Raw genomic sequence first — 10,000 nt, forward strand, 5'->3', positions numbered from 1 at the left:
GACGCACGAGCACGCACGAGGCGCGTCGCACGCCTTCAGCTCGCCCCACCGGCAGGACGTCCCACGATACATGCCAGTTAAACACCGACGGGCGGTGAACCAACAGCGTGGGACACAAATCCAACTACGAGCTTTTTAACCGCAACAACTTTAATATACGCTATTGGAGCTGGAATTACCGCGGCTGCTGGCACCAGACTTGCCCTCCAATAGATACTCGTTAAAGGATTTAAAGTGTACTCATTCCGATTACGGGGCCTCGGATGAGTCCCGTATCGTTATTTTTCGTCACTACCTCCCCGTGCCGGGAGTGGGTAATTTGCGCGCCTGCTGCCTTCCTTGGATGTGGTAGCCGTTTCTCAGGCTCCCTCTCCGGAATCGAACCCTGATTCCCCGTTACCCGTTACAACCATGGTAGGCGCAGAACCTACCATCGACAGTTGATAAGGCAGACATTTGAAAGATGCGTCGCCGGTACGAGGACCGTGCGATCAGCCCAAAGTTATTCAGAGTCACCAAGGCAAACGGACCGGACGAGCCGACCGATTGGTTTTGATCTAATAAAAGCGTCCCTTCCATCTCTGGTCGGGACTCTGTTTTTTTTTTTTAAAAAAAAAAAAATCTTTATTCATCATTGTTATTATTATACAGAATAACCTACTACCTAATACATTAGTAGGTCCTATTATTAACTATTTCTAATTTTCTATCTGCAGCTAATGTTATGTTAAACACTACAGGATTTTAACGATACATCACCACTATGAGAGTATTATGCTACTACTTTTTGCTATTCTGTTGTTTTACTATCGTGCTTAATTTTATCCATCTATTTTTAAATGCTGATGTCAAATGGTTTCTTGTTATAACTATTCTAACTATTCTACCTGCAGCGTTACATATGTGTCAGATTATGATACAAACCTATTTTATTGGCCGTTCCCACTGAGCTAATCCCAGTGGGAGTGCCCCTGACACTGGGCTGGCCAGAAACCTGGTCGCTGCAGTTTTATCCTGTTTCTCTTATCCTAATTGTTGATCTTATAACTAACTTAATTCTAATGTCATGATTGGTGCTTGTCAATCCGGTAGTGATGTACTGCCCCCCAACCTATTCCATAGACCTGGCGGATTCCAGCCGTGAAGCGACTGGCCTATTCCATGTCCCGGCGGAACAAGGGGGCGTACGCGACAAATCTGGTGTTTAATTAATCAATATTACGAAGATATTCTTTGAGGACTTTATTTGAGATGTTATTAGTTAATTTGTTCAGAATGTCGAAGGTGCCTTCTTGCCTGAGCAGGTGGTACGTGTCGTTGTTCGGTAGTTGTTCCCTGAGTTGGTGTGCTACATCGTCGAAGAGGGGACACTCATACACCACATGGTCTGGAGTGCCCAGCACTGCTCCACAGTCACACGCTGATGCTGCCCTTTTCCCAAACCGACAGAGATATGTCGGGTAGGGTCCGTGGCCTGTAAGAAAGTGCAGTAGCCCCTTTGATGGTTTGATATAAGTCAGTTCAAGGCGTTCCTTTATGCTTGGAAACAGCTCGTGTGTTCTTCGCCCAGTTTCCTCACTGTCCCAGAGTTCCTGCCACAATTCCATTCCCCTTCTTTTAATGCTTGGCTTATCCCCTACATATACCCCCATAATTTCTTCTATCTTCTCCCTTCTATTTTTCTTGACCCAGTACCAGGTAGCCTGTTCCCTAATTTTTATGTCTAAAGGACATAACCCCATCAGTACTGAGAGTGCCCCTCCTGGAGTTGTTCTATAAGCGCCTACTGACCGTAGGAGCATATTTCGCTGCACTCTTCTGACGGCCACGGCGGGCATGACCCTCGTGAGCCTGTGTGCCCAGACCGCTGATCCGTAGCCTACAATGGATGTGAGAATGCTGTTGTGATACAGTTTAATGAGATCAGGTGGGAGGTGAAATCTTTTGTGCCCTATTCCAATTAAGTTGTGTAATACTGTGAGCGAACGTTGTGTTACTGTATCTATATGTGATGCATAGTTCCACCTCTCGTCGATGATGACACCAAGGTACCGAGCTTCTCTACGGCTGAGGATTGGTAGGCCATTTATTCTGACGGTAGGGTTTCTTATAAGTTGACCCTTAAGCAGCAAGTAGGTAGACTTATTGGGTGCTATTGACATCTTAGTTTTATGACACCATGTTGTCAGTATTGTGATGGCTCTTTCTACCTTTGGCTCCAATTCTTCGCGACTATGGCCGCCAACCAGCAGAAGGAGGTCATCTGCGTAGGCTATGACCTCTAGTACATCTTCGCTTCTCTTGAGTTCTTCCAAGAGTGGTTCCATATTTATGTCCCAAAAGAGTGGCCCCAGGACAGAACCCTGAGGACACCCCTTGGTGATTTTCTTACTAACTTTTCCACTAGGGGCCGATAGCCAAACCTCCCTGTCTTCACAATAGCTCCTCAGACAGCCATATAGCGGCCCTGGGCACTCCTTTTCCCGCAAGCAGGAGAAGAGCGAAGGCCACCACAGGTTGTCAAAGGCGCCACTGATGTCCACCATGATGCCAACTATGTACTTGTGCGGGGCAGAGCCACAGACATCCGCGGCCAGGGCGATTGCGTCAGACGCGGATCGCCCCGTCCGAAAACCGAACTGTCTGTCACTCATCCCGCACAGGACCCGGTGTGCAGCCAACCTATCTGCCAGCAACCTCTCAAAGAGCTTGCCCAGCAAGTCCAGTAGACATATAGGTCTATACGACTTTGCTTCCTTGGGATCTTTGTCTGGGCCTTTTCTGATTATGACAACATTTGCCTTTTTCCAAATTGAGGGGAATGTCTGAAGCCGTAGACATTCATTGTATAGCTGAGTGAGAGGTGCTACCAGCTGGGGGGCGAGGTATTGTATCACCTCCGCAATGATGCCATCTGGGCCGGGAGCCTTTCCCTTTTTGAGGTCTTTTATTTGAGAGCTTACCTCTTCTTCAGAGAAGGGGTAAACCACGCGGTTGTTTTCGTAGACCCGCTGGTTCTCTAGTCTTATTCTTCGCTGTTCTTCCGAGTCATCTTCTTCTCTATCGTCAGGTAACAGGGCACAGAGTAGGGCCTCCGCAGTTTCCTGCCAGGTTCCCGTCATCCGGTCCCCATCCCTGACGGTAGACAACACCATAGGTGATTTTATTTTTTCTCTGACTATTTTGTAGGGAAGTCCCCAGGGGTCCGTAGCCAATTGGCTTTGCACATATTTCTCCCAGCTTCTCATCCTGACAGCCTTAAGTTCCTGTTGGAACTGTTCTGTGGCTTCTCTGTATATTTGCTGCCATCGCTGCTTTTCATGCCAGACGACACACCGCTGGTAATACCTCCTCGCCCTCCGTACTGCTTGGCGCATTTGCCCCAGTTCGGCTGACCATGGTGAAGGGGAAGCTGCGACGGCCCTCCTCCTGGTTGGTACAGCTGCCTTTACTGCCCTGATTATCGCATTTGTAAGATCTTTGGTGTACTCCTCTACGTCGACATCACCCTCCAGCAACGCAGGGATGTCACACTCCCTCGCCAGACGGTCCCAGTCAGTTTTATTGTAATTGAACTGCGTTTCCCATCCCCTGTCCCAGTGGCACTCGCTGTCTCCTATGGTAAATGTTATCATGTTATGATCACTGGTAGTGATCTGATCCCAGACTGTCCAGTTGAATAATTTTGTTGTAAGATTTGGTGTGATCAAGGTCACATCAATGTTTGTGCCATGTCCCCCCCCTCCGGAGTAGGTGGGAGGGTTTCCTTGTTTGTTCGCGACTATGAGTTGTAATGCCATGATCGTGTCGACAGCTTTTTCTCCTCTTTCATCCTGGGTGCCACTGAACCAAAGGGGGGATTTTGCATTGATATCCGCGGTCACGAGAATTTTCTTTCCCCGCAACGCCGTGGCTATTTGAACAAGCTTCTCCAAAAATTCTTCAATTTGTCTTCCGTACTGGAAGTACATATTGACTAGGTATAATAATCCAGTGGGTGAGTGAAGCTCCACGACGTTGCAGTGGTCATCCGAAAATTGTGCTAATGTGGTGGCTCTTAATGCTTTATTTGTTATCATAACCGCGGCTTTTGGTTCATCTCCGCTATAGATTTGTTGCCAATTAACTGCAGTGAACGGGATCCGGCCAGCCAGGGAGTACGGCTCCTGTATGCAGAGTACGTCCAGACTCTTCTCCTCCACCACTTTTCGGAGTTCCTGCAGGACCAGTCTGCTGTTATGAGTGTTTATCTGTCCCACTCTTAACTGGCTCACGTGGAAAGTATGTATGTATATGAGATTCTGGCCAGTTTTTGCGCCAGTCGTGAGCTATTCTGCCGTTTGTGATGACTGATTGGTTATATAACTCATTAAGATCGAATTTTTCATTTCGCCTTTCAAACACTTTTTTGACCAGGTCTCGCAGGGCTCCGAAATCTGTGGGGAGATTCATTGTCTTGAGCTGTATTCTGTCAACAGCCTCCATCACTGGAAAGGTGATGTCTCTACCGTATTGGTGGCCGACACGCACCACGTGCCTCAAGGCTGTTGTGAGGGTGGCCGGCTCTTCGAGCCTTGACAGCTGTAATGCATGCTCCAGGTTGGGGTAGATCCTAGCAGGATCTATACCCGGCTCTCGTGTACTATGTGGACTTGTTGGTGTACCACTATTTATCGGTATACTAGTGCTGCTTATTGTGTTCACTTGCACTAACTCTTCCCGCATTGATAACTTCCCCACCACAGGATGCCCAAGTGGTCGTTCTTGATCTTTAGACGACCTTTGTCCCCGATTCGGAGGGGAGGGTGCATCATTCTCTTCGCAAGGATCAGTTTGAATACAGGCGTCTTTCATGACGATGAAGTGTTGTGGCCTAGTGATCTTTTTTATAAATTCTCTAAATTTATTGGCCCTTATTGCATCCCTCAACCTCTTGCTTGGAGACTTCCTTTTGGGCTTCTTATTCCCATTTGGGGACTCAGCCATAGTCAATTCGGGCTATAAGTCTCTGCTCGAGCATCCTGTAGGTAGGGCAGTTTCTGCTAGTGGTGTTACATGATTTTTTCCCTCTCTTTGTACAGGGGATACAAATCCCGGCTTTGTTACAATTTTTTCTTGTATGATCCTCGGCCCCACACCTGGAGCAGGCCGGCCGTCTTTCACAGTGTTTATGTATATGATCTAAATCGCCACAGTTGTGGCATCTGGGTACTACTAAGTAGTCCCGTACATTTATGGCATGAAAACCTAAATATATTCTTCCCATAGTGGTGATTTTGCGCCACATGTTCCCAGATACCTCGGCAACGTGATGTACAACATCCCGATCCCGAGGCCCTGTTTTGAAACGTAGTTTGAAGTCTTGTCTGAATGTCTCCCATTGCATATCATCAAAATTCTGATTGTATAGTGTCTCATAAATGTCTGATTCTGTTAGAGCTACTGGCACATCGTAGAGGATTACCAGCGGGTTCCTCTTTTTTGGTGGTTCGCACTTGACTGCTGTGTTCAGTTTCGTGTTTTTTAAGATTTTATCTCTGTCCACTTCTGTTGCTACATCAACTACTACTACATTTTTTGTTGCCTTGACTTTATTAATTTTAATTTTGTCTTTGGCTGGGTCTATTATTGTGGTAAATAACTCTTGCACCTTCTTTACTGTTTGTCCGGGCAGGGGTCTTAGGAAGACCGCCGTGTCCGGCCTTTTTGTTACCTTAGCTATTGTTTCTTTAGTGGTCTGAGTTTTTGTGGCTGCTTGTGCAGCCACTGCTGCCCATGTCTTGGTTGGTTGCTGTCTGAGTCTATAATTTTCTTTTTCTAACTCTTCGAGTCTCCCCTCAAGCTTTGCGTTAGCAATGGCCCAAGCGGCGAGCTCGTTTTTAATTGCCATGACGGCAGCCTGGCTTATTTTGCCATTTTTGACACTTGAGTCCAAAATTTGATTAATTTTTGTGTGTCTTTCTAATGTAGTTTGCACATTCTGTTCCCCTTCCTCCTGTGAGGCAGGAACAGTCGCTATCGACGCCCTCGAGGTCGCACTAGATTCACCCGTCTCAGATTCAGCCATGTTTGACGAGTGAAGAAAAAAGGTGGGAGCCCGTCTCTTGCCCCGGACCGGCTCCTCTGGCATGGGGGGGGACTGTTGCAGCTCGCCCACCAACCTCGCCCCTAGGTCAAGGGCACTCCTGAGCTGCAGGGTTCAGCGCGCCGTTGCCAGCGCACTGGTCCCCGTCGAAGGCCTCGTCGTCGACGATTTCACTCGACGCTCCTCGGCAAGTGCACCCCGCACTCCGGAGAGGCGGATGCACCCCTCGCCCTTCGCCGCCTACTAGCCCGAGTTTCCACCTGAAGGCCAAGGACCCACTCCTACTCAGGTGGTGGGTCGGTCCCCCAGTCGTTCGGCGGTCTGGGCCCATCTAACCTAGCCCAGGCGATGTCACCACCTCCTGGGTTTGGCAGAACACGCCCCGGTTACCCAGGGGCGCGGCGAAGCACCCTTGCCGACTCGCGCCGCGATCCCGCGCCGACAAACGAGGTCGCCGGCATGCAGAGCACCTGCTGGTCTGTGCCCTGCGAACAGAAAGGGACTGGTGTTCGGTCCCTTGACACAGCTCCCCCTGTGCCACGCACCCTTCGCTTTCGCATCGGGTTGGGTCGCAGCTCTCCCTTTTGACGCAAGGCAGAATGCCGAGCTTAACGTCTGGCACCACGGGAAGGCGGAAAGAGCCACTTGGGAAGGAGAGGCTGTAAGAGACGCTTCACTTCCCCGAGTGAGGACTGCCGCGGCACGCCCGACTGGAAAGCGATACGCCCCAGTGCGAGCCTCCGTGCCTTACGGCGCGCCGGCAACGGGCGGGCCCGCGCCGAAACGCGCCGTCAAGCGACTGACCTCACGCCAGACTCGGGACTCTGTTTGCATGTATTAGCTCTAGAATTACCACAGTTATCCAAGTAACGTGGGTACGATCTAAGGAACCATAACTGATTTAATGAGCCATTCGCGGTTTCACCTTAATGCGGCTTGTACTGAGACATGCATGGCTTAATCTTTGAGACAAGCATATGACTACTGGCAGGATCAACCAGGGAGCTGCGTCAACTAGAGCTGAGCAGCCGGCCGCCCGGGAGTGTGTCCCGGGGGCCCGCGCGAACACGCAAGCGTCCGCTCAATTATTCTGCAAACAGGAGGAGGCTGAGCTCCCCTGCACAATACACCTCGAAACCCTCTCAGGTCCCGGCGGCGCGCAGCGCCGTCCTAAGTACTTGGTCGGGTTCGAGAGAGGCGCAATCGCCCGGAGCTTGGCGAGTAGACGCTTTAGGTGCGACCACCCGTGCTCCCAACTGAGCTTGCCGCTGCCGACAGAGGCCCGGGAGCGTGCTGTCGTGGCATTGCCGGCGGGAGACAACACGCGCCACCTACGGTGGCCGGCAGCTCCAACGCCAGCGCCACAGAAGGACAAAAGCCCCACTTGGGTGCCGAAGCGAACTCTCCCAGCACAGCGCACGCGCCAACACGTCCGCACAGCTGCGATACAAACCACCTGCGAGAACCGCAGAGGCGACCGAGCAGCAGACGGCGTCGCGGCGCCGAGCGCCGGGCGGCGGCGCATCCTCAGCGCACACAGTCCTCAATCGGACCAGCACACTGCAGATGTCCACCGCGCTTCGCACCGGGCCCGCGAGGACCTACTTTGGCCGCACGGCGCCGCGTGCAGGGTGCGCCGGCGCGCAGCTGCGCCGCCTGCCGCCTCCGTCGGCCGGCGCGCCTGCCACTGGCCGCCCCCACCAGCCGGCTGTAGCGCGTGCGCCCACGCACCGCGCGGCCAGCACGCCGGGAGGCCCCCCCTCACCGGCCGGGGACGGTCCCACCCAGCCACCGCCGCGTATCGCTTCACACCCACATGCCATTCACGTTCGTGGGCATGGTGGGTATCGCTGAAACAACCGGTTGGTAGCTCAACCGATCGTCGCCATCACTGATTCACCTCTAGCGAGAACAACCGCACCACAACGGTTTACCAGTTGTTCATTTGCGTAACGTCACCAGCAAACGTAGACGTCCATCGCCATTTGCAAATTCAACGATTGTTGCATGCCTGTGTCAGGTGTCACGACACACTATGTCTGCCCACATACACGCAACAACATGTGCACGCTTCGCGAACACGTGGAAGGTGGCCCCCGTACGTATGCGATGTCCATTGCGCGAACGACTGTCAACCGGCCTCTGTCGCATGTCGCAGATGTGGAACGCAGTGCACCATGCTATCACGGTGTGTGAGAAGAGACGACTACGTCTGACAACACGCGCCACTACATCAACAGACGGCTCATGCTGATCGCCATCCACGGCATACCATACTGCAATCCAGCTCTTATAGGGAGACGACACGTAGCTGAGTGCACAATATTTGGACCGTATGGTTCGCCGTTGTTGGCGCAGTCGTGGTACGGTCACACATGTACCACGATGTATCATTCAGTACATGAGGACCAATGTGCAGTACAGTGTGTCATTTGGACGTACAACATCAGCGGACAGTTGACACAAGCCGTACCACAACGTAGGCTGTGCTTCGCCATGCGAATGCCAATGAACAACTGCGAATTGCATTGAGCATGTACGTCCTGCTGCCATCCGCATTACAGTGTATAGCTGCAAGGTGTTTAACATGAAGCGATACTCTGGGGACCGGGCAGTGCGAGTGGCAAACTATATTGCGGGGGTTGCAGTTAGGCAACACTACACTAATTTAACGCGTCGTATGACAATTACAGAGCGGGTTAAGGCCCAACGTGTGTTGGGTTAAGGCCCAACGTGTGTTGGGTTAAGGCCCAACGTGTGTTGGGTTAAGGCCCAACGTGTGTTGGGTTAAGGCCCAACGTGTGTTGGGTTAAGGCCCAACGTGTGTTGGGTTAAGGCCCAACGTGTGTTGGGTTAAGGCCCAACGTGTGTTGGGTTAAGGCCCAACGTGTGTTGGGTTAAGGCCCAACGTGTGTTGGGTTAAGGCCCAACGTGTGTTGGGTTAAGGCCCAACATAGGTTAGGTTAAGGCGCAACATAGGTTAGGTTAAGGCGCAACATAGGTTAGGTTAAGGCGCAACATGGGTTAGGTTAAGGCGCAACATGGGTTAGGTTAAGGTACAATATGGGTTAGGTTAAGGTACAATATGGGTTAGGTTAAGGTACAATATGGGTTAGGTTAAGGTACAATATGGGTTAGGTTAAGGTACAATATGGGTTAGGTTAAGGTACAATATGGGTTAGGTTAAGGTACAATATGGGTTAGGTTAAGGTACAATATGGGTTAGGTTAAGGTACAATATGGGTTAGGTTAAGGCGCAACATAGGTTAGGTTAAGGCGCAACATAGGTTAGGTTAAGGCGCAACATAGGTTAGGTTAAGGCGCAACATAGGTTAGGTTAAGGCGCAACACGGGTTAGGTTAAGGCGCCACACGGGTTAGGTTAAGGCGCAACACGGGTTAGGTTAAGGCGCAACACGGGTTAGGTTAAGGCGCAACACGGGTTAGGTTAAGGCGCAACACGGGTTAGGTTAAGGCGCAACACGGGTTAGGTTAAGGCGCAACACGGGTTAGGTTAAAGCGCAACACGGGTTAGGTTAAGGCGCAACACGGGTTAGGTTAAGGCGCAACACGGGTTAGGTTAAGGCGCAACACGGGTTAGGTTAAGGCGCAACACGGGTTAGGTTCAGGCGCAATACGGGTTAGGTTAAGGCGCAATACGGGTTAGGTTAAGGCGCAATACGGGTTAGGTTAAGGCGCAATACGGGTTAGGTTAAGGCACAATACGGGTTAGGTTAAGGCACAATACGGGTTAGGTTAAGGCACAATACGGGTTAGGTTAAGGCACAATACGGGTTAGGTTAAGGCACAATACGGGTTAGGTTAAGGCACAATACGGGTTAGGTTAAGGCACAATACGGGTTAGGTTAAGGCACAATACGGGTTAGGTTAAGGCACAATACGGGTTAGGTTAAGG

Source organism: Schistocerca americana, chromosome 6 (genome assembly GCF_021461395.2).
Source record: "Schistocerca americana isolate TAMUIC-IGC-003095 chromosome 6, iqSchAmer2.1, whole genome shotgun sequence".
Classification (NCBI taxonomy): Eukaryota; Metazoa; Arthropoda; class Insecta; order Orthoptera; family Acrididae; genus Schistocerca; species Schistocerca americana.